Source organism: Oncorhynchus masou, chromosome 6 (genome assembly GCF_036934945.1).
Source record: "Oncorhynchus masou masou isolate Uvic2021 chromosome 6, UVic_Omas_1.1, whole genome shotgun sequence".
Lineage (NCBI taxonomy): Eukaryota > Metazoa > Chordata > Actinopteri > Salmoniformes > Salmonidae > Oncorhynchus > Oncorhynchus masou.
Window position 1 is genome coordinate 26,619,401 of NC_088217.1, and position 25,166 is coordinate 26,644,566.

Consider the following 25,166-nt stretch of genomic DNA (forward strand, 5'->3'; position numbering starts at 1 on the left):
CCCACCGTCTCAATGAGAGGCTCATTCTACAGCTGTTAGTACAATAAGCCGTTTAACCCCACCGTCTCAATGAGAGGCTCATTCTACAGCTGTTAGTACAATACCGTTTAACCCCACCGTCTCAATGAGAGGCTCATTCTACAGCTGTTAGTACAATAAGCCGTTTAACCCAGTCTCAATGAGAGGCTCATTCTACAGCTGTTAGTACAATAAGCCGTTTAACCCCACCGTCTCAATGAGAGGCTCATTCTACAGCTGTTAGTACAATAAGCCGTTTAACCCCACCGTCTCAATGAGAGGCTCATTCTACAGCTGATAGTACAAGCCGTTTAACCCCACCGTCTCAATGAGTGGCTCATTCTACAGCTGTTAGTACAATAAGCCGTTTAACCCCACCGTCTCAATGAGAGGCTCATTCTACAGCTGTTAGTACAATAAGCCGTTTAACCCCACCGTCTCAATGAGAGGCTCATTCTACAGCTGTTAGTACAATAAGCCGTATAAACCCACCGTCTCAATGAGAAGCTCATTCTACAGCTGTTAGTACAATAAGCCGTTTAACCCCACCGTCTCAATGAGAGGCTCATTCTACAGCTGTTAGTACAATAAGCCGTATAAACCCACCGTCTCAATGAGAGGCTCATTCTACAGCTGTTAGTACAATAAGCCGTATAAACCCACCGTCTCAATGAGAAGTTAATTCTACAGCTGTTAGTACAACAAACCAGCCCTGGTCAGATATTATCAATTAGAAATGGGTTGGTGAATCATAAATGGAAAAGCGTACTGGAAGGAAAGACGACCAAAGGAGGAATTGGCTTTGGGGGTGACCAGTGAGATATACCTGCTGGAGTGCGTGCTACGAGTGGGTGCTGCTATGGTGACCAGTGAGCTGAGATAAGGCGGGGCTTTACCTAGCAGAGACTTGTAGATAACCTGTAGCCAGTGGGTTTGGCGACGAGTATGAAGCGAGGGCCAACCAACGAGAGCGTACAGGTCGCAATGGTGGTTAAGTGTATGGGGCTTTGGTGGCAAAACGGATGGCACTGTGATAGACTGCATCCAGTTTGTTGAGTAGAGTGTTGGAGGCTATTTTATAGATGACACCACCAAAGTCGAGGATCGGAAGGATGGTCAGTTTTACGAGGGTATGTTTGGCAGCATGAGTGAAGGATGCTTTGATGCGATATAGGAAGCCGATTCTAGATCTCATTTTGGATTGGAGATGCTTAATGTGAGTCTGGAAGGAGAGTTTACAGTCTAACCAGACACCCAGGTATTAGTAGTTGTCCACGTATTCTAAGTCAGAGCCGTCCAGAGTAGTGATGCTGGACGGGCGAGCAGGTGCGGGCAGCGATCGACTGAAAAGCATGCATTTAGTTTTACTTGCGTTTAAGAGCAGTTGGAGGCCACGGAAGGAGAGTTGTATGGCATTGAAGCTCGTCTGGAGGTTAGTTAACACAGTGTCCAAGGAGAGGCCAGAAGTATACAGAATGGTTACGTCTGCGTAGAGGTGGATCAGAGAATCACCAGCAGCAAGAGCAACATCATTGATGTATACAGAAAAGAGAGTCGGCTGTGGCACACCCATAGAGACTGTCAGAGGTCCAGACAACAGGCCCTCCGATTTGACACACTGAAATCTATCAGAGAAGTAGTTGGTAAACCAGGCGAGGCAATCATTTGAGAAACCAAGGCTGTTGGGTCTGCCAATAAGAATGTTGTGATTGACAGAGTCGAAAGCCAGAGTCAAAAGCCTTGGCTTATAATGATTATAAGGAAGCGGTTTGCCATCCTGAAGGCTGGATGTCATTATAGCAGGGATCTCCAGCAGGTCTATCACAGCCCACCTATGAGTAGCTCACCAAACAATTCTGAAAGTGTATGTATTTTTCATGTGTTCCATCGCAAAATGTCATGACAAAATATCACAAGTATAAGACACCTCAAGCTCCCGGCTACTATCCAGTCAATTCAACATTGGCATTAAAAGTTAAATGTACCACAGTCTCCCAAATAATTTCCAGCAACGTTGCCCCTGCATGTCTCATTCAATTTGTGAGAGAGAGATTTTTTTTCAGCCCTTTAAAATGGTTTTCCATTTCTGATCTAAGCATGGACATGGACTCAGAACATCCAATTGTATTGTTTCTTTACTGAAAAATTCCAAACCAGGAAAAACAGAATTCAGAAAAATACAAAGAGAGCCTATTTGAAAACTAGGGTAAAATGTATGAGTAGCTCGTAATGTTTCATAATTTAAAATTAGCTCTCAGGCATCACTGCACAGCTATTTTCAGGTTTCTCCAGAGACGTTCGATCAAGACCAGGCTCTGGCTGGGCCACTCAAAGATATTCAGAGACTTGTTCCGAAGCCACTCTTGCGTTGTCTTGTCTGTGTGCTTAGGGTCGTTGTCCTGTTGGAAAGTGAACATTAGCCCCAGTCGGAGGTCCTGAGTGCTATGGAGAAGGTTTTCATCAAGGATCTCTCTGTACTTTGCTCTGTTCATCTTTCCCTCGATCCTGACTCGTCTCCCAGTCCCTACCGCTGAAAAACATCCCCACAGCATGATGCTGCAACCACCATGCTTCACAATAGGGATGGTGCCAGGTTTTCTCCAGATGTGACACTTGACATTCAGGCCAAAGACTTCAATCTTGGTTTCATCAGACCAGAGAATCTGGTTTCTCATGGTCAGAGTCTTTAGGTGCCTTTTGGCAAACTCCAAGCGGGCTGTAATGTGCCTTTTACTGAGGAGTGGCTTCCACTCTACCATAAAGGCCTGATTGGTGGAGTGCTGCAGAGATGGTTGTCCTTCTGGAAGGTTCTCCCATCTCCACAGAGGAACTCTAAAGCTCTGTCAGAATGACCATCAGGTTCTTGGTCATCTCTCTGACCAAGGCACTTCTCCCCCAATTGCTCAGTTTGGCCAGGCAGCCAGCTCGAGGAAGAGTCTTGGTGGTTCCAAACTTCTTCCATTTAAGAATAATGGAGGCCACTGAGTTCTTGGGGACCTTCAATGCTCTAGAAATGTTTTGGTACCTTTCCCCAGATCTGTGCCTCGACACAATCCTGAATCGGAGCTCTACGGACAATTCCTTCGACCTCATGGCTTGGTTTTTGATCCGACATGTACTGTCAACTGTAGGACCTTATATAGACAGGTGTGTGTCTTTCCAAAATAATGTCCAATTAATTTAATTTACCACAGGTGGACTCCAATCAACTTGTAGAAATGTCTCACGGATGATCAATGGAAACCGGACAGTCTCATAGCAAAGTGTCTGAATATTTATGAAAACAAGATTTGTTTTTATTTTTTATAAATTAGCAAAAAAATATGAAAAACCTGTTTTCGCTTTGTCATTATGGGTTATTGTGTTTGTAGATTTCAGAGTTTTTTATTTAATACATTTTAGCATAAGGCTGTAGTGAAACAAAATTAGGAAAAAGTAAAGCGGTCTGAATACTTTCCAAATGCACTGTATCAACAGTTTTGTAGTTCTCAAGATGTCCGATCCTGAGACCACATATTGAGTCTCTAGTGTCAGATACATTTCTACTTGGTCTCGGACAGTGAGGACTTGTAACCAGACCAGAGGAGTAAGGAACTCAATTATCAGCTTCCATTCAGAAAGTTGTGTGCTCACTATTAGTAAGGGGAGACGGGGAAATTGTTACAAAAGTCTTTAGATCTATTATAGACATGTTGGTGAACCTATTGGACATAGGCCTTCAGTGTGTGACCGGCTCTTGATGATAAAAGGACAGCAACCGTAATTCCAGAAATCATGTAGGAGAGTGAACTTTTTGTAAAACACAAAAGGGCTAGTGGCTATACACAGGTATATGCCCGATACACACTTTTTTTCAGTGGGCATTGCGTATACTCACTTCTTAATCCCTTCTGTTGTGTATCAAAGTAGTGTAGTGGAGGTATACGACATATTAAGGATGTAGTACAATAGCGAAATCATGCATGAAGTAGCCTACACATTCGCAAAACACGTCAAATATATTCACATGCGCACAGCACACACAGCCTAGTTTCAGCATTATATTATCTGCAGGCAGCAAGAGCGTGTAGCTCTCAACTGGTTGTCACATGGAGCAGCTCACAGAAGAATGACATCGGTAGCTGGTTGGTATTTCTACTTATGATACACTACACAATCAAAAGTATGTGGACACCTGCTCGAAGAACATCTCATTCCAAAATCACGGGCATTAATATGAAGTTTGTCCCCTATTTGCTGCTACAACAGCTTCCACTCTTCTGGGAAGGTTTTCCACTAGATGTTGGAACATTGTTGTGGGGACTTGCTTCAATTCAGCTACAAGAGCATTAGTGAGGTCGGGCAATTAGGTCTGGCTCGCATTCGGCGTTCCAATTCATCCCATGGGGTTGAGGTCAGGGCTCTGTGCAGGCCAGTCAAGTTCTTCCACACCAATCTCGACAAAACATTTCTGTATGGACCTCGCTTTGTGCACGGGGGCATTGTCATGCAGAAAGAGGAAAGGGCCTTCCCCAAACTGTTGCCACAAAGTTAGAAGCACAGAATCGTCTAGAATGTAATTGTATCCTATAGCGTTAAGATTTCCCTTCACTTGAACTAAGGGGTTTAGCCAAAACCATGAGAAACAGCCCCATACAATTATTCCTCCCCCACCAAACTTTACAGCTGGCACTACGCATTTGGGCAGGTAGCATTCTTCTGGCATCCGCCAAACCCAGATTTGACGTCGGACCGCCAGATTTTGAAGCATGATTCATCACTCCAGAGAATGCATTTCCACTGCTCCAGAGTCCAATGGCGGTGAGCTTTACACCACTCCAGGCGATGCTTGGCATTGCAAATGGTGAACTTAGGCTTGTGTGCGGCTGCTCAGCCATGGAAACCCATGTCATAAAGCTTTCGACAAACGGTTATTGTGCTGACATTGCTTCCAGAGGCAGTTTGGAACGTGGTAGTGATTGCTGCAACCGAGGACAGATGATTTTTACGCGCTTCAGCACTCGGTGGTTCCGTTCTGTGAGCTTGTGTGCCCTACCACTTCGCAGCTGAGCCGTTGCTGCTCCTAGATGTTTCCACTTCACAATAACAGCACCTACTGTTGAGCTGTAGCAGGGTAGAGATTTTGACTGACTGACTTGTTGGAAAGGTGGCATCCTATGATGGTGCCACATTGAAAGTCACTGAGATCTTCAGTAAGACCATTCTACTGCCAATGTTTGCATATGGCGATTGCATGGCTGTGTGCTCAATTTTATACAGCTGCCAGCAACAGGTGTGACTGAAATAGCAGAATCCACTAATTTGAAGGGGTGTCCACATACACTATATTAGACAAAAGTATCTACCAGTAAATGCTAACTAAGGCAACAATGGGTATGCAAACCAGGGATTGAACAAGTTTGGTCCTTAGTCTTTGCGACGTGCAATTCAGTCATCATGACTGTTTGCATGAACATTTCTAAAGGCTTTCTGCAAAAACCTTCCCAATTAAATGTTGACTGCAATGTAGGCCTACCTGACAGAATTATATAATGCAGACTCTTATCAATGGGGAGGGCATTTGTTTTGCTCAATTTAATTAAAAGGCAACTACACCCTCCAAAAATATGTTTTCCCAGACCTCAAAAATGGTCTCCTGATGTGGTTTAAGCATTGTTGTGGACATCAGTGTGAAGATCTGAAAAAATCTATAGGAAAATATAGAATTTTTCCCGCAGGGCTCCTTTCCTTCACACAGGCCCCACTACAACACTGCATAGGGCCGATTTGAAAGACAGCAGTACATTCACTCGGACATAATAAGCCAGTAGGGCCCAATCATAAGAATACAAAACAACCATTAGGCAAAGCATTTCCCAATCGAAATGTACCACTATTACAACGCATTGCAAAAAACATTTCCCGTTTAACACACAAAGTAACCACTGATCTAAGGTTTAAATGCAACAATGTTTCACACAAGTTATTAAGTTAAAAAACACAGTTCCATCCACCAAATGATTATCATTTGAAACTTAACTCTTGAATCTCCCCATCCCGGATCCGGGATCGTGACTAAAGCCTCAGGCTCATTAGCATAACACAACGTTAACGATTTCTGAAAATCGCAAATAAAATGAAAATAATGCGCCTGCTCTCAAGCTTAGCCTTTTCTTAACAACACTGTCATCTCAGATTTTCAAAATATGCTTTTGAACCATAGCAATTGACTAATTTGTGTAAGAGTATGCTAAGCTAGCTTAGCATTTTGAGTAGCATTTAGCACGCAACATTTTCACAAAAACCAGATAACCAAATAAATAAAATCATTTACCTTTGAAGAGCTTTGGATGTTTTCAATGAGGAGACTCTCAGTTACATACCAAATGCGCAGTTTTTCCTGAAAGCGTCTGTGTGTAGGAGAAATCGTTCCGTTTTGTACATCACATTTGGCTACCGAAACGAACCGAAAATTCAGTCACCTACAACGTCAAACTTTTTCCGAATTAACTCCATAATATCGACCGAAACATGGCAAACGTTGTTTGGAATCAATCCTCAAGGTGTTTTTTCACATATCTCTTCATTGATATATCGTTCGTGGAAGCCTGCATTCTCCTCTGAATTCTGTGGAAAAATACTTGCCGCTGACTTTTGCGCACCAATTTCGGCGCAGGACACCGGGCGGACACCTGGTAAATGTGGTCTCTTATGGTCAATCTTCCAATGATATGCCTAGAAATACGTCACAATGCTGCAGACACCTTGGGGAAACGACAGAAAGGGCAGACTTACTCCTCTCGCATTCACAGCCATATAAGGAGACAATGGAAAACAGAGCCTCAAAAATCCTGCTCATTTCCTGGATGCCGTCTCATCTTGGTTTTGCCTGAAGCTCACGTTCTAGGGCACGCACAGAAAATATCTTTGCAGTTCTGGACACGTCAGAGTGTTTTCTTTCGAAAGCTATCAATTATATGCATAGTCGAGCATCTTTTTGTGACAAAATATCTTGTTTAAAATGGGAACGTTTTTCATCCAAAAATGAAATTGCACCCCTAGAGTTTCAACAGGTTAACTTCTTGTTGAAAGTTATTCTTGAAAAGGGAGAAGCTAACAAACTAGCAATAACATCCTCCTCAATAACACCTGCTGCAGCCGCTGCAAACTAACCTACAACAAAAGCTAGCTAGAACTTGGGAAAAGAACTGCTCACTATCAGACAGTGACCGGTTGGCCTTTAACTTCTTGAAACTCCCCATCCCGGATCCGGGTTTGTGACTAAAGCCTCAGGCTCATTAGCATAACGCAACGTTAACGATTTCTGAAAATCGCAAATAAAATGAAAATAATGCGTCTGCTCTCAAGCTTAGCCTTTTCTTAACAACACTGTCATCTCAGATTTTCAAAATATGCTTTTGAACGATAGAAATTGACTAATTTTTGTAAGAGTATGCAAAGCTAGCATAGCATTTTGAGTAGCATTTAGCACGCAACATTTTCACAAAAACCAGATAACCAAATAAATAAAAACATTTACCTTTGAAGAGCTTCTGATGTTTTCAATGAGGAGACTCTCAGTTACATACCAAATGCGCAGTTTTTCCAGAAAGCGTCTGTGTGTAGGAGAAATCGTTCCGTTTTCTACATTGCGTCTGGCTACCGAAACGAACCGAAAATTCAGTCACCTACAACGTCAAACTTTTTCCGGATTAACTACATAATATCGACCGAAACATGGCAAACGTTGTTTGGAATCAATCCTCAAGGTGTTTTTTCACATATCTCTTCATTGATATGCAGTTCGTGGAAGCTTGCTTTCCTCTCTGTATCGCATGGAAAAATACTGGCAGGTGACTTTTGCGCACCAATTTCGGCGCAGGACACCGGGCGGACACGTGGTAAATGTGGTCTCTTATGGTCAATCTTCCAATGATCTGCCTACAAATACGTCACAATGCTGCAGACACCTTGGGGAAACGACAGAAAGGGCAGGCTCATTCCTCTCGCATTCACAGCCATATAAGGAGACAATGGAAAACAGAGCCTCAAAAATCCTTGTCATTTCCTGGATGCCATCTCATCTTGGTTTTGCCTGAAGCTCACGTTCTAGGGCACGCACAGAGAATATCTTGGTATTTCTGGACACGTCAGAGTGTTTTCTTTCAAATGGTATCAATTATATGCATAGTCGAGCATCTTTTTGTGACAAAATATCTTGTTTAAAACGGGAACGTTTTTCATCCAAAAATGAAATAGCGCCCCCATAGATGTAAGAGGTTAAGAAAACAGAAGTTTCCAGTCATTTTTGTAAAAACCATTAACAAGTCAATGTGATTGGTTGATTCTTCTGTCACTCCAAAATGTTGTCCTAATACATTTGAATGGCAGATGCATTCCATCAAGCTTCTGATGGCCTGCTCGGCAATGGCTGACTTTGCTTGCTAAATGTATCTTTCCAGAGACCACAAATGGAAAATCCTGATTGGATCTTTTTTTCTCTTCAGTGTTAACCTTTCTAACAAAAACTGAACATATTAAATCAGAACATAAATATATTATTTTATTAATCCTTAGAATTTCTATGAAAGTGTAGAAGGCTCTAATTGTTCCCCACTGTGTTTGGGTTAGTAAACATTTGTAGAGTGGCTCTGTTTTCCCTCAGCATGCATTTTTTTTCACCATTCTGAATGTTTAAAAGATCCATATGAACACAGAAATACTGCACATTTTGAACTCTTATTGTGGTAACGATTTTGACAAAATTACAGTCATGGTCTTACAGCCTTTGTCATTTTCTGGTCTCGGACCACTAGTCTCCCTCCCGGTCTCGGTCTTGACTCGGTCTCACCCCCCTCTCCCGGTCTCGGTCTTGACTCGGTCTCACCCCCCTCTCCAGGTCTTGGTCTTGACTCGATTCGCTCCGGTCTTGATTATGTCTCGCTTTAGGTGGTCTCGAACACAACACTGTATATTATGTCTCTTCCTTTGCCTTCTGCTTCAGGAGTACCATGCCCAGCTGGAGGAAATGCAGGTCACTATCAGACAGCTGGAAGAGGACCTGTCGGCCGCCCGGCGCCGTAGTGACCTGTACGAGTCAGAGCTTCGAGACTCCCGGAACACTAGCGAGGAACTCAAGAGGAAGGCTGTGGACTACCAGCAGAGAATCCAAAAGGTGTGTGTGTGTGTGTGTGTGTGTGTGTGTGTGTGTGTGTGTGTGTGTGTGTGTGTGTGTGTGTGTGTGTGTGTATATACAGTATATGGCTTAGTGTGTTTAGGGTATGTTGGTTGGGCTTGAACCTCTTCAGGAGAAAATCTGTCCGCTTGTGTCGTCAGTATCTCGGTCACACTGAAGAAGAGCAAGAACAATTTGTTAAGGATTACATTAACCTATAATCTACTAGACCTGTTTACATACACACACAGGGTACTTGTGAGTCCTTCCTCAGGACCCGTTTTCCTTCAGGATCAAATACTTTAAATGCGTTGAGGATAGTTTCCTCTGGATCAGCACCTACACAGAGAACACCTCTAATTAGAAAGATGTCGATTTGAGGCAGACATTTGGATGGTTTTTCCTGTGTTGCCACTGAAAGTAATCTACAGTTGTTGTGAACTGTGAATGCTAACATGTCTGCATGTCTCCTCAAGGCGAAGGAGCAAGGGAAGACCGAGGTAGAGGAGCTTCTTTGCAAACTGGAGAAGGTATGTCCTAATGTCATGTCCATGCATAAACTGTATTGCTGAGGAGATAATAGACAATGTGCTCACCCATACTCTTCAAAATGGTTGGGTTCTGAATCCTCGTTTTGTAAAGTCCATAGGGAATGAAAGGGATAATATCACAAATGTATGTATTGCCTTGCACTGATGCGTTTTGGCCTCTGCCTTCTTCAGCATGCAGAGATTGGTTCCCATTATTAATAGATCAATTTCACACATTGACATTAGTCAGGCTAATCTTTCATACTGTTTTTCAGACCAATGCTGAACAGCAAGTGAAAATCCAGGAACTCCAAGACAAACTTTCAAAGGTACATTTTCTATTGTTTTCTTCTGACGAGACACACTATGGGAATTGCTTGAACTGATCATTAGAAATGTTGTTAGATATTTGCCAAAAAAGGTTGACCTATCCCTTTAATGGACCCAAATAGTTAGTCATCAGCTGTCATCACTGTGGTCCAATAGGTACAAAGCGCTGAATAGTTTTGATGTAATGAGTCATTGACATTCACAATTGACACCAGTTGTGATTTAAAAAAAACTATTCTTGGCTAAATGCTCCCGAGTGGCACTGCATCTCGGTGCTAGAGGCGTCCCTACAGACCCTGGTTTGATCCCGGGTTGTATCACAACCGGCCGTGATCGGTTGTCCCATAGGGCGGCGCACATTTGGCCCAGCGGCGTCCGATTTAGGGGAAGGTTTGGCCGGTGTAGGCCGATATTGTAAAATAAGAATTTGTTCTTAACTGACTTGCCTAGTTAAATAAAGATTAAATCAAAAAAAATAAAAAGCCATCTATTTGCATTGTGTCATGACCTTTGCTCGCTCTGTGTTGGAAAACTTGACATTAAAATTAATGAAGCCTAAGGGGCTTTGTTGTCTCCACACCCTGTTTCATTTGGCCCTTGACCCCCAGGCGGTGAAAGCCAGCACAGAAGCCACAGAGCTGTTGCAGAACATCCGGCAGGCTAAAGAACGTCTGGAGCGGGAGCTGGAGCGCCTGCGAAGCAAGGCCGACCCCAGCGACACCCTCCGACGACGTCTCAGAGAGACCGAGGTACAGAGTAGACAGTCATATTTGTGATTGTTTGTTTTATTGTTTGCATTGTAATATCCATGTATTTCAGTGTCGTTGACTGTCCTGTGGGCATTATTATGAACTTGAACGTTGTGTGTCCTGCAGGAGGGCAAGAGGACCCTGGAGAACCAGGTGAAGCGTCTGGAGATGGTGGAGCGGAGGGAGAACAAGCTGAAGGACGATATCCAGACCAAATCCCAGCAGATCCAGCAGATGGCTGATAAGATCCTGGTGAGAGATGAGGGACAAAGTTCCTCTTAATACGCTGACTCCCCTCCATTCCTCTTTCCCTCTCTTCCTTACCCCCTTATCCCAGAACACAGGGCAGAGTGGGCACATACACACACACACAGTCGTATACATATACACACACACACACACACACACACACACACACACACACACACACACACACACACACACACACACACACAGGGAATACCCTGCTTGCTGCCCCATGGCACGCATACACACACATTTCTTTCTCTTGGGATGTCCCGCCTGCTGTGACAAGCCACAACAGATCTGCCGCTCACACAGGGGACATCTTTCCTTACACATTCACGCTGGCTGGGCTGCACTCCAGCATGAAAGGTCACCACTACCACTGTGTCATGGACAAACAGCTCTTCCAAGCGAGTTTCTCTGTCATGGACTTAGTGACAGTGTGGATTGTGCTTTCATCATCCATACTGTGTTTCCTTTTAGGTTCATTTTGTAGTTTCTTATTGTTATATTGTGTACATTGTGGATATTCATGGCTGTGTGTGTTTGCTGGTACAGGAGCTGGAGGAGAACCTGAGGGAGACCCAGTCCACAGCCCAGCGGATGGAGACTCACCTGGTGCAGAAGGAGAAGCTCTACGAGGACAAAATTAAGGTAGAGTGGACTTTCAGTCATCCTTGCGACCTGCATGATGAGCAGGCTGTCTTTCTATATTGAAAAGTGTGGACAAGTCAGCTACCTGGTCACCTGGCTTTGTTGATCCCCTTCAACCAGGGGTCATGTTCAATACGGTAGGCCGTGGCAAAACAATGTTTGCAACTGAAAAACAGAAATCTGTGTTCTTATTGGACATGGTCCGGTAGTACCGCCGCATTTACTGTTTCAGTTTTTCTCCCTGCTGAACACTACCCAGGTCCTTGAGGCCCAGATGAAGGTGGACCTGGCAGACAAGGAGAGCTTGGAGTTCAAACGGGCCCATCACCAGGAAGAGGCCCGGGAGAAGTGCAAGCTCCTAAGTGAACAGAAAGCAGTAAGGACCATTTTCACAGAGATGTATATAAATAATATATTGTCAGAGAAAGAAGTAGAACTCAATCTCATCAATTCTGCTCCAACCTTATTTCTCCTGTTCAATTCAGTGATCAAACAGTGCTAAGAAACCAACATGAAACAAGGCGCTGCCGAAAAAGTTTTAACTAGCGAACTCTGCACTTTTTAACTTTGAATCTAGTTATTTAAAAATGTTCTGCACAAAGCTGTGTTGATTGTCCATACAGTAGGTGCAGGACTGTGTAGTGCAACAGTGCTTGCATTTTGGAGAGGAAAATTCTGTGCAAAGTGAACATTAATGAATTCATTCGCTTGTGTGTAAGTCGATCAGTCGATCAACTGTAGATAAAAGTGGAGATGAGAACATTGAATGAAACGGATCATAAGCTGCATGTTATAGAACAGGAGCAAGAGAATTTAAGTGAGCAAGCTGAATAGAAGGGGCCATGTAGGCAGGAGCCTCAGAGATCTCTGCTACAGCTTGTGATTGTTTGAGGACAGATTCTCTGACATGTTTATGGGCTAAGTTCTGTTTGTTTTCTTTGGCACTATGCTCAATTTGTCAATGGGAATCTTGTGGAGGTTAAAGGCTGGGATCATTTAGAGTATTCTGTTACACCGGGTCACTCTACACTCGGGTCACTCTCCTGGATTAAGTCTGTAATCTCATTAATGTGATAGACTTGAGTTAGCTCCCGCTAATAGGCTTTTGGACCAGAGCCAGACGACATTTGACATTGACAGAAAGGGACTCTGGCCTGCACCTAAATGTAGCTTTAGCCTATGTATTCTATTCTTTTAGCATTTCAACAAGACAGCTACAATCAGAGCCATATGTTTAATTTATATGGCTTTTATATTTGGTCCCAGATGTTTAATTTATATGGCTTTTATATTTGGTCCCAGTCTGAATATATGGGTCTGGCTACAATCTACCATTTCTTAAACAGTTTCAAATGTCAGTGTTTTGATGGAAGTGATGAACAATGAACAGATTTTTTTGTGTGTGATGAAAGCGTTTGGCTTCATAAATAGATAGGATCACTTTGCATACAACGTCTCAATTATTGTGATACAGTGCTGCCTTGTGATATTTTTCACACACGCCCTGGCACAGTTCTCAATTTATGTTCCCTTAAATTGAAAGGTAGAAATGCATTAAATTTGTTTTTTATTTCACATATTATTTAAAATATTTACATCAAAGTGTGATGCACTTCCTTTTTTTCCAGACTATCAACGCTATGGACTCCAAGATGAAGAATCTGGAACAACGGATCGCCGAGCTCTCCGAGGCCAGCAAGCTAGCCGCTAACAGTAGCATCTACACCCAGAAAAATTTGTGAGTATGGTGGCCTTCAACTGGGACTCCACACCCAACTAAACCCTCATGCCATCCCTTTAGAGAACCAAAGTTGCATATAATGCGAAATAAGTTGACTATTACCCCCCAAACAATGCATTTTGGGTTGAAACCTCAATGGTCTCTCTCTCTCTCTCTCTCTCTCTCTCTCTCTCTCTCTCTCTCTCTCTCTCTCTCTCTCTCTCTCTCTCTCTCTCTCTCTCTCTCTCTCTCTCTCTCTCTCTCTCTCTCTCTCTCTCTCTCTCTCTCTCTCTCTTTCTCTCTTTCTCTCTCTCTCTCTCTCTCTCTCTCTCTCTCTTTCTCTCTCTCTCTCTTTCTCTCTCTCTCTCTTTCTCTCTCTCTCTCTTTCTCTCTCTCTCTCTTTCTCTCTTTCTTTCTCTCTGTGTGGCAGGAAAGCCCAGGAGGAGATGATCTCGGAGCTGAGGCAGCAGAAGTTCTATCTGGAGTCCCAGGCGGGGAAGCTGGAGGCCCAGAACGCCAAGCTGGAGGAGCACCTTGAGAAGATGAACCAGCAGGAGCTGAGCAAGAGGAGCCGTCTGCTGGAGATGGAGACCAGGCTCAGAGAGGTCAGAGTTGAAATGAATTGAATAAACTTCATTGATCCCCAGAGGGGAAATATGATAAATGGGAGAGGATCCAGAGGAAAGGAGAAGGGGCCACTTGTATGGTGTAACAATAAGACTTTATTGGCTGGTTTCCTAGACACTGATTAAGCCTAGTCCTGGACTAAAAACCATGATCTCCATTGAAAGTGATTTCTAGGCCAGGACCAGACTTAATCAGTGTCTGAGAAACAAGCCCTAAAAGTGTTGACTTTGGCTGACATTTACACAAAGCTACTTGCATGCAACTTCAGTTGCTGTTTCAAGTGATACATCACCTCAAGCAACTTTTCTGTTCCAAAGAAACAATTAATACCTGATTAGACCCACACCCATGTATTATAAAAACCAAAGCAAAGCGATGACCCTTTAACCTCTGACCCTTTAACCTTTGGTGTTCTAGATGGGCCTGGAGCACGATGAGCAGAAGCTGGAGATCAAGCGTCAGGTGACGGAGCTGACATTGTCGTTGCAGGAGCGGGAGTCCCAGATCAGTGGGCTGCAAGCAGCACGCCATGCCCTGGAGAGCCAGCTGCAGCAGGCCAAGACAGAGCTGGAGGACACCACCGCCGAGGCCGAGGAGGAGATCACTGCCCTCAGGGTACGAGAGGATATGAGAAGACGTTGGCAGGACAACCTGTCAACCTGCACAGCCATACACGCACATACACAACCAACCTGCCTCATGTAAATCACACCAGAGGTCAAGAATAATAATACATAATAATATATGCCATTTAGCAGATGCTTTTATCCAAAGCGACTTAGTCATGTGTGAGTACATTTCAGTCGCGGGTGCCCCCAGGAATCGAACCCATAATCCTTTTTGTTTTTTCAGGCTCACAGAGATGAAATCCAACGCAAGTTTGATGCCCTGAGAGACAGTTGCTCAGTAAGTGGAATTCCAACAAATTCTAAACGCAGGAAATGGTGGTATGGCATGTTGACTTTTTTGTGCGTTCAAGCAAAGCAATGAAACACTACTACTTATTGAATTCTGTTCAGTTGTGTGTGTTTCCCCCCCCATCAGGTGATAACAGACCTAGAGGAGCAGCTGACCCAGCTGAGCCAAGAGAACGCCGAGCTGAACCGACAGAACTTTTACCTGTCCAAGCAGCTGGATGAGGCCACGGACGAGACGGACGACCGCCTGCAGCTGGGGCAGGACGTGGACCGCCTCCGCCGCGAGGTGGCCGACCGAGAGATGCACCTCAACAACCAGAAACAGGTGACAGACGTTTGCTCATCATTTGTTCTCTCTAACTTCCTGAATGTTTGTTGAATGTTTGTGATACTACGTTCAATGACTGAAGAATAGATGTACCTGGGGCTGGGAGATATGGCCAAAATATCATATCATGGTATTTTTCACATTTTTTACACTATTTTATGTTTTAAATTAACAAAAGTTCTAAATGCACTTTATGAGTAGTGCGTGATCCTAGGGTGACAACACATATTCTAAGTGATTTCAATGGGTCTTTCTCCATTCTGATTGTTTTATACTGTTCAATTCAACTTCAACCTGAAATAATTTCCTGCATTTCCATACATTTCTGCATTTCCTGCACTCATTTGAGATAATTTCCACACTGCCACGATATGGGCAAAAATACTAGGCCTTATTTTTAACCAAATATTGCAATTGCGATTTAGATCAAAACACTTCGGTGAACTTTTGGAATCATGGAAAAATAATGTTTAATATAATTATATAATTAGAATATAAATAATAGTGGCCACTTTGAATACAGTGTTGCTTGACATATGAATGAATGAAAATGCCATGGACGAGTTATTGTGATAGGGTAGGAACCAAAGTGATGTTCCGTATTAGCTAGCTACGTTTGCTCACAAACTAATATTGTAAGTATGGAACGCTTGTGGATTTATAATAAGATCAAATTGGAAACAACATTGTTGCATGTGCATGCAGACTGAATGAAAGTGTCGTTGTCAAGCAACAACAAATGCGCTCCTTGAGTGTGTGTGTGAGAGAGAGAGAGAGAGAGAGTGAGAGAGAGAGAGAGAGAGAGAGAGTGAGAGTTTTAAATCATCTTTATTGGGTCTGGGAGCCCACAGCACATAAATACTCATACAAAACCATAGTTACACATCACTTGAAAACACAACTCCAATTCCTCCTCCACAGTAACTAAACACAACAGCCTCTGAATACACCATATACTCATAAACAGATCAATATTGTTGACAAGTTTATAATAGGCAAACTCAACCCTCAGTCTCACTGCCAACATTCCCACCACATCCACAGACCCCTGTCCTCGAATACTGTTCTTTCGGGTCTTCCATATCGCTAATTTTGCTGCCCCTAACACAAAATTAAGCAACACAACTACACCCTTTTGACTGAACCTGTACTTTGGCCCGAATATGTACAGTTGGGAAGAGAAAACCTCTCCCAACACTGAGAACTAATTAGTGATCAGGTCAATCATCCTGACCAACCTGGGACACTGTAAAAACAGATGTGCCAGAGTTTCAGACTCAGCACAGAATGGACACCCTTCCCCAACAGTAGGATCCAGGTGTACCAGATGCATGTTGGTGGCTATGGCTCCATGTATTATCCTCCATTGGAGGTCAGCTGTCCTTTTATCAACAGGCAGTTTGTAATGATCGCCAAAATCCTTTTGGGGAGGCACCTGGACCAAGCACACCCGCCCACCTTGTCGATTTTACCCCTTCCAGGGAAGAGGCATGGGACACCTTTACACATATTCTGTACATGGGCTTCTTTCCCATCTCCTTGAACTCCCCCAGCTCCGGGGTATGGAAGGCAAGCAGCGTCCCCACGTCCTCCTCGAATGCCCCCATCGCAGCACTAACAATCAGTGCAGGGAACACATCATCCAGACCCCCCTTCCACCGATCAGAATTGGATGTGTCAGTCACAAACTGCAGATGAAGTACTGACAAGGAGTCACAGACCTCAGCGACGACCTTCCTCAGTAGGCGAGATGATCGGATCCCTGCTCTTTCTCCCAGCTTCTGCAACGATCTGCTCCTGCTCTGCATCAGATGACCCAACTTGGTACACCCCACGCTTAACAGGCATCAACGCAGGCTGGCTGAACCCAGAGCACAGGACTGGGTGGCAGTGTTATAAAAAAGAGGCTCTTCAAAAAGCCGCATCCCTGGTGGCGTGCAGGCCTTACGGGATTTGACAAGAACCCTCCAAGCCTGCATAACAGACTGATAAAATGGAGTCAGGCCAGGCAACTCACCCCCCTCCAGCTTTAAGAGGAAAATGTGCTTGTCTAAGCCCAAACAGCCCGCTCTCCTCATCAGTGTGTAGGCCGTGTCGACCCAGCTAGAACCGTCACTGTACAACAGTCTCTGGGCTGCATGAAGCCGGAAAGCCATGATCCTAGAGGAAATGTTCACCAATCCTTGCCCACCCTCGTGCAGTGGCAGGTACAGGGCTGCAGCTTTAATCCAGTGTTGTCCAGACCAGAAGAAATAGACAAGGGTCCTCTGAAGCTCTTGTATCAGACCCTTTGGTGGCTGCAAAATCATTAGTCTGTGCCACAGGGTAGAGGCAGCAAGATTATTAGCTACCAGTACCCTTCCCCTATAAGACAGCTGGGGCAGCAAACATTTCCATCTTGACAGTCTGGCACACACCTTCTCCACTACACCCAGTTCTTTTTCTGAAAGACATCAGAGCCAAGAAAAAAAGTCTTCATCCCATCTCTGCCCCACTGAAGCCCCCCTGGTAAATGTGGAACGGACCCCGTCTGAAGCCCCCCTGGTAACCGTGGAACGGACCCCGTCTGAAGCCCCCCTGGTAACTGTGGAGCGGACCCCGTTTGAAGCCCCCCTGGTAACTGTGGAAGCCCCCTGAAGCAACCCTGGTAACTGTGGAACCCCATCTGGACCCCATCTGGACCCCATCTGAAGCCCCATCTGGTAACTGTGGAACGGACCCCATCTGAAGCCCCCTGAAGCCCCCCCCTGGTAACTGTGGAACGGACCCCATCTGAAGCCCCGTCTGGCCCCCTGGTACTGTGGAGCGGACCCATCTGAAGCCCCCTGGTAACTGTGGAACGGACCCCATCTGAAGCCCCCCTGGTAACTGTGGAACGGACCCCTGTTTGAAGCCCCGTCTGACCCTGGTAACTGTGGAAAGGACCCCATCTGAAGCCCCCCTGGTAACTGTGGAACGGACCCATGCTGAAGCCCCCTGGTAACTGTGGAACGGACCCCGTAACTGTGAAGCCCCCTGGTAACTGTGGAGCGGACCCCATCTGAAGCCCCCCTGGTAACTGTGGAACGGACCCCATCTGAAGCCCCCTGGTAACTGTGGAGCGGACCCCATCTGAAGCCCCCTGGTAACTGTGGAACCCCGTCTGACCCCCTGGTAACTGTGAAGCCCCCTGAAGCCCCCTGGTAACTGTGGAACGGACCCCCCCCTGGTAACTGAAGCCCCCCCCTGGTAACTGTGGAACGGACCCCGTCTGAAGCCCCCGGACCCCGTCTGGCCCCCTAACTGTGGAACGGACCCCGTCTGAAGCCCCCCTGGTAACTGTGGAACGGACCCCGTTTGAAGCCCCCTGAAGCCCCCCGTGAAGCCCCCTGGTAACTGTGGAACGGACCCCGAAGCCCCCTGGTAACTGTGAAGCCCCCTGGTAACCGGACCCCGGCCCCCTGGTAACGGACCCCGTCTGAAGCCCCCCTGGTAACTGTGGAACGGACCCCGTCTGAAGCCCCCCTGGTAACTGTGGAACGGACCCCGTCTGAAGCCCCCTGGTAACTGTGGAACGGACCCCGTCTGAAGCCCCCCTGGTAACTGTGGAACGGACCCCGTCTGAAGCCCCCTTGGTAACTGTGGAACGGACCCCGTCTGAAGCCCCCCTGGTAACCGTGGAACGGACCCCGTCTGAAGCCCCCTGGTAACTGTGGAACGGACCCCCCCTGGTAACTGTGGAACGGACCCCGTGCCCCCTGGTAACTGTGGAGCGGACCCCGTAACTGTGGAGCGGACCCCTGAAGCCCCCTCTGAAGCCCCCCCCCTGGTAACTGTGGAACGGACCCCGTCTGAAGCCCCCCTGGTAACTGTGGAACGGACCCCGTCTGAAGCCCCCTGGTAACTGTGGAACGGACCCCGTCTGAAGCCCCCTGGTAACTGTGGAACCCCGGACCCCCTGTAACTGTGGAACGGAAGCCCCCTGGTAACTGTGGAACGGACCCCTGAAGCCCCCTGAAGCCCCCTGGTAACTGTGGAACGGACCCCGTCTGAAGCCCCCCTGGTAACTGTGGAACGGACCCCATCTGAAGCCCCCCTGGTAACTGTGGAGCGGACACCGTCTGAAGCCCCCCTGGTAACTGTGGAACGGACCCCCCTGTCTGAAGCCCCCCTGGTAACTGTGGAACGGACCCCGTCTGAAGCCCCCTGGTAACCGTGGAACGGACCCCGTCTGAAGCCCCCTGGTAACTGTGGAGCGACCCCGACCCCCTGGTAACCGTGGAAGCCCCATCTAACCCCCTGGTAACCGTGGAGCGGACCCCGTCTGAATCCCCCCTGGTAACTGTGGAACGGACCCCGTTTGAAGCTGACCTGCTCACAGCGCTTCACTCTTTTCCCAATTGACTCTAGCTGAGGAGGCCCCCTCATACACGTTTAAAGCGTTTGAGAGAACCTTAACATCTTCACCCCTTGTAATAAAAACTGTCACGTCATCTGTATACGCAGTGCTATAGTCAGACCCTTCCTGGCACAGAGAAACCAGTAAGCTTCGCTCTTAAAAAACAGATATCCATATTCTTCTCCTGATCCTCCTCCAGCTGAGGTCATAGACAACTGACTCCCATCTACCACATCCCTTTCAACACTCCCCACTTGCACACCATCACTCGTACCAGGCATCTCCTCCACTACCTGGGAGACTAGCCCCACCTGAACCTCATTACTCGTAGTGGGCATCTCCTCCACTACCTGGGAGCCTAGCTCCACATGAACCCCCTCCTGTACCCCATTACTCGTAGTGGGCATCTCCTCCACTACCTGGGAGCCTAGCTCCACATGAACCCCCTCCTGTACCCCATTACTCGTAATGGGCATCTCCTCCACTCCCTGGGAGCCTAGCTCCACATGAACCCCCTCCTGTACCCCATTACTCGTAATGGGCATCTCCTCCACTACCTGTTAGCCTAGCTCCACATAATGGGCATCTCCTCCACTACCTGGGAGCCTAGCTCCACATGAACCCCCTCCTGTACCCCATTACTCGTAATGGGCATCTCCTCCACTACCTGGGAGCCTAGCTCCACATGAACCCCCTCCTGTACCCCATTACTCGCAGTGGGCATCTCCTCCACTACCTGGGAGCCTAGCTCCACATGAACCCCCTCCTGTACCCCATTACTCGTAATGGGCATCTCCTCCACTACCTGGGAGCCTGAGCTCCACATGAACCCCCCCTCCTGTACCCCATTACTCGTAATGGGCATCTCCTCCACTACCTGGGAGCCTAGCTCCACATGAACCCCCTCCTGTACCCCATTACTCGTAATGGGCATCTCCTCCACTACCTGGGAGCCTAGCTCCACATGAACCCCCTCCTGTACCCCATCTACTACCTGTAGCCTGGGCCCCATCTCCATCCCTCCACTACCTGGGAGCCTAGCTCCACATGAACCCCCTCCTGTACCCCATTACTCATAATGGGCATCTCCTCCACTACCTGGTAGCCTAGCTCCACATGAACCCCCTCCTGTACCCCATTACTCGTAATGGGCATCTCCTCCACTACCTGGGAGCCTAGCTCCACATGAACCCCCTCCTGTACCCCATTACTCGTAATGGGCATCTCCTCCACTACCTGGGAGCCTAGCTCCACATGAACCCCCTCCTGTACCCCATTACTCGTAATGGGCATCTCCTCCACTACCTGGGAGCCTAGCTCCACATGAACCCCCTCCTGTACCCCATTACTCGCAGTGGGCATCTCCTCCACTACCTGGGAGCCTAGCTCCACATGAACCCCCTCCTTTACCCCAGCACTCGTACTGGGCATCTCCTCCACTACCTGGGAGCCTAGCTCCACATAATGGGCATCTCCTCCACTCCCTGGGAGCCTAGCTCCACATGACCCCCCTCCTGTACCCCATTACTCGCAGTGGGCATCTCCTCCACTACCTGGGAGCCTAGCTCCACATGAACCCCCTCCTTTACCCCAGCACTCGTAGTGGGCATCTCCTCCACTACCTGGGAGCCTAGCTCCACATAATGGGCATCTCCTCCACTCCCTGGGAGCCTAGCTCCACATAATGGGCATCTCCTCCACTACCTGGGAGCCTAGCTCCACATAATGGGCATCTCCTCCACTCCCTGGGAGCCTAGCTCCACATGAACCCCCTCCTTTACCCCATTACTCGTAATGGGCATCTCATCCACTACATGGGAGCCTAGCTCCACATGAACCCCATTACTCCTCTCCTCCACCCCCTAGCACATGAACCCCCTCCTGTACCCCATTACTCGTAATGGGCATCTCCTCCACTACCTGGGAGCCTAGCTCCACATGACCCCCTCCTGTACCCCATTACTCGCAGTGGGCATCTCCTCCACTACCTGGGAGCCTAGCTCCACATAATGGGCATCTCCTCCACTACCTGGGAGCCTAGCTCCACATGAACCCCCTCCTGTAACCCATTACTCGTACTGGGCATCTCCTCCACTACCTGGGAGCCTAGCTCCACATGAACCCCCTCCTTTACCCCAGCACTCGTAATGGGCACCTGCTCACCAGTCTGAAGAACTGGCTCTTAAGATACATCCTTACTTTCTACAACAATACTTTTCTGCTGCATAACATTTCCCTTTAATACAAGTTGCAACTCCGTGCCCTCAACAGGGATAACTTGTTCCTCAGCAACAGGTGCTTGTGGCTGCTCTATCGCTGTCCACCTCTCCCTACATTAGTGGGCCCAGGCGTTACGATGACCACCTGCGCCCCTCCCCCTATACAGTCTATTGTCATACTTGATTTTAAACGATAACTCTAAAGTCTGCTCCGGTGAGTCCAAAAACATAAACACCTGTCGTCGAAATGACATTACCTGTTTCAATGCCGGGTGTTTGCAACCCAACGGGACAACCTTAATTGACCCGTTATAGAAGGTAAAGTAACAACCCAAACCGGTCCATGCATCAATGCCAGTATATAGTAATTAATGGTATACCGCCCAGTCCTAGCTGGGCTTGAGATGTATACAGACTCAGCATAGGAAGCAACAAGTAAATCAGGTCGTTATTGTGAAAGAGATTGTGTTCTCAATGATTTACCTGGTTACATAAAGGCATACCTAGTTACATAAAAACAAAATAAAACAAGTGACTGGTGTACCTGTAGAACATTGAGACTCTGAAGACGACATGCAGCATGCTGGAGGAACAGGTTGTGGAGCTGGAGAGTCTGAATGATGAGCTGCTGGAGAAGGAGAGACAGTGGGAGGCCTGGAGGGGAGCCCTGGAGGACGAGAAGAATCAGGCCGAGAGGAGGACCCGAGACATGCAGCGCCTGATGGACAACGAGAAGCAGAACAGGCAGATACACACACGCACGCTGGGTATCATACACACACGTAACATGAGCAGGCATTATACGCACAAGCGTTAATATGTACACAAATTCACATGTGTCATACACACCCATACCATCATACATACAGACACCCATACATAGAACATACACACGTGCTCATGTCATATTGACATTCGCAAAGGCCAGCACACAAAACACACACTGCCATCTCACAGACTAATCATACAAACATAGCTTCCTACCAACACACAGCTGTGCACACGCGGTGAATTTTATGTTTGTGTGCTCAGGCTGCGTGCAGACCAGCGCAGTACCGAGTCGCGCCAGGCAGTGGAGCTAGCGGTCAGGGAGCACAAGGCAGAGATCGTGTCTCTGCAGCAAGCTCTGAAAGAACAGAGACTGAAGGCTGAGAGTCTCTCTGATACGGTGAGTCTTGTGTAGAGCGTGACACTAGCAACACCAGGTTTGTTGGTTTGATTCCTGTTGGGGTCAAATATACAAGAATTAATATGCAATGTAAGGCACTTGGATAAAAATGTCTGCTAAATGGCATGTTATATTATTATGATAATTTTACACACATTTTGAATCTGAATGTTTATTGTCAGCTGAATGACCTGGAGAAGAAGCACGCCATGCTGGAGATGAACGCCCGCACCCTGCAGCAGAAACTGGAGACAGAGAGGGAGCTGAAGCAGAGGCTAATGGATGAGGTAGAAAGTACCCCACAATGCTCATCTAGGATAAGTTTAGCCTTTTAAATCATAATGAATAAGGTGACATGGACGTAGGGGGGCTGATGATCCTAGATCACTTGTACTCTGAAACCTTTTGTGAAGACGAGCCCCATTGAGATAGGACTGTAAAATAAAGAGTTAACAAAATAGCTTTTAGCTTGTCTTGGAATGATGTGTGTTTGTGTGGTGATCTGCCCACCACAGCAAGGCAAGCTGCAGCAGCAGATGGACATACAGAAGAGCCACATCTTCCGTCTGACCCAGGGCCTGCAGGATGCTCTGGACCAGACTGACCTGCTGAAGACTGAGAGGACTGACCTGGAGTACCAGCTGGAGAACATTCAGGTGACATTACGCTCACTCCCACTTAGACTGTTCTTACACTGCGAAGCTGAGCTGTACTGGCCTGGTCTGGGAGGTATTCATCAGGCACCGAACGTACTGAAACAGGGAAGGACTACGTGGTCTTGTCCAATAAGAAAAGCTCATTTTCGTTTTCTCTGGCAAAACACTTTGAAAAGTTTTCTGTTGTGTTCCCAAATGAATATGACCCAGATTACGCACACATCCGCCATAGTTGCTGGAACGCAGCTGCTACAGCTAGTTCAGTTTGAGATGTTAGCTGGTACTCTTATATCGACGCTGATTCTGAGATGTTGCTCCTCTCCCACCACACACAGGCTGTCTATTCTCATGAGAAAGTCAAGATGGAGGGCACCATTTCTCAGCAGACCAAACTGATTGACTTTCTACAGGCCAAAATGGACCTACCCACCAAGAAAAAGAAGGTGAAAGAACTTAGTGCTGGAAATGTGGTAAATGGCAGAGTCTGTATAGAAGCAGATATTTATTTTTCTTCGAGAGGTCACTCACTACACACAGATTTTTCATTTATTGTGGTCCTGTGTAGCTCAGTTGGTAGAGCATAGCACTTGCAATGCCAGGGTTGTGTGTTTGATTCCCATAGGGGACCAGTAGGAACAAATCTGAAAATGTATGCACTCACTACTGTAGGTCACTCTGGATAAGAGCAACTGCTAAATGACTCAAATGTAAAAAATAAAAAGTAAGTTATGTCAATGTGAATGAAAACAGAGACAATACATTGTGATGTTACTATGTGTGAGAGTGATGCTAACTCTTTCTGAAGCTCTGTCTAACCCTCTCTTTCTCCTGCCAGGGTATCTTTGGGCGTCGTCGTGAGGAGCTGGGGCCCAATGGGAACGGAGCTGGGGGATCTGGGGCCCAGGCTCAGCCGGCGCTGCCCATGCAGTACAGTGACATGAAGGTGGCCCTGGAGAAGGAGAGGACACGCTGCTCAGACCTGGAGGAGGCTCTGCAGAAGATGAGGATAGAGCTGAGATCACTAAGAGAAGAGGGTAAGAGTGGTGTCGCCAACAACCTATTGCAGGATCTAGACCCATATTCATAAAGCCTCTCAGAGCAGGAGTGCTAATCTAGGATCAGATTCCCCCCTGTCCATGCTATATTATTCATTATGATCTAAAAGGCAAAACTGATCCTAGATTAGCACTCTTACTGTGAGTTGTTTGTGAATATATGCCCTGATGGTTGTCATAGTGTTTGGTTCAAATCCTGGACTGTATCCTGTCCTTTCGTTGAACTTGTCACTGATCTAACATAATATTGGGGAGAGCAGTCCAGTGGACAGATGTCTTAATTCAGGGAAGTGAGAATACGTTTCTGAAGTATTTGAACACGGTCATTGTATATTGATGATGTTGACATGAAGCAACATTTCTGGTGTGTCGAAGTGTACCAGATATGTACCCAAAGGCTAACGTTTCCCCTGCCTT

General features: G+C 46.7%; 1 pseudogene; it reads left to right on the forward strand.

Moving 5' to 3' along the window:
- The window catches only part of LOC135541766 (citron Rho-interacting kinase-like), a 59,717-nt pseudogene that overhangs the window by 10,629 nt on the left and 23,922 nt on the right, over positions 1–25,166 (forward strand).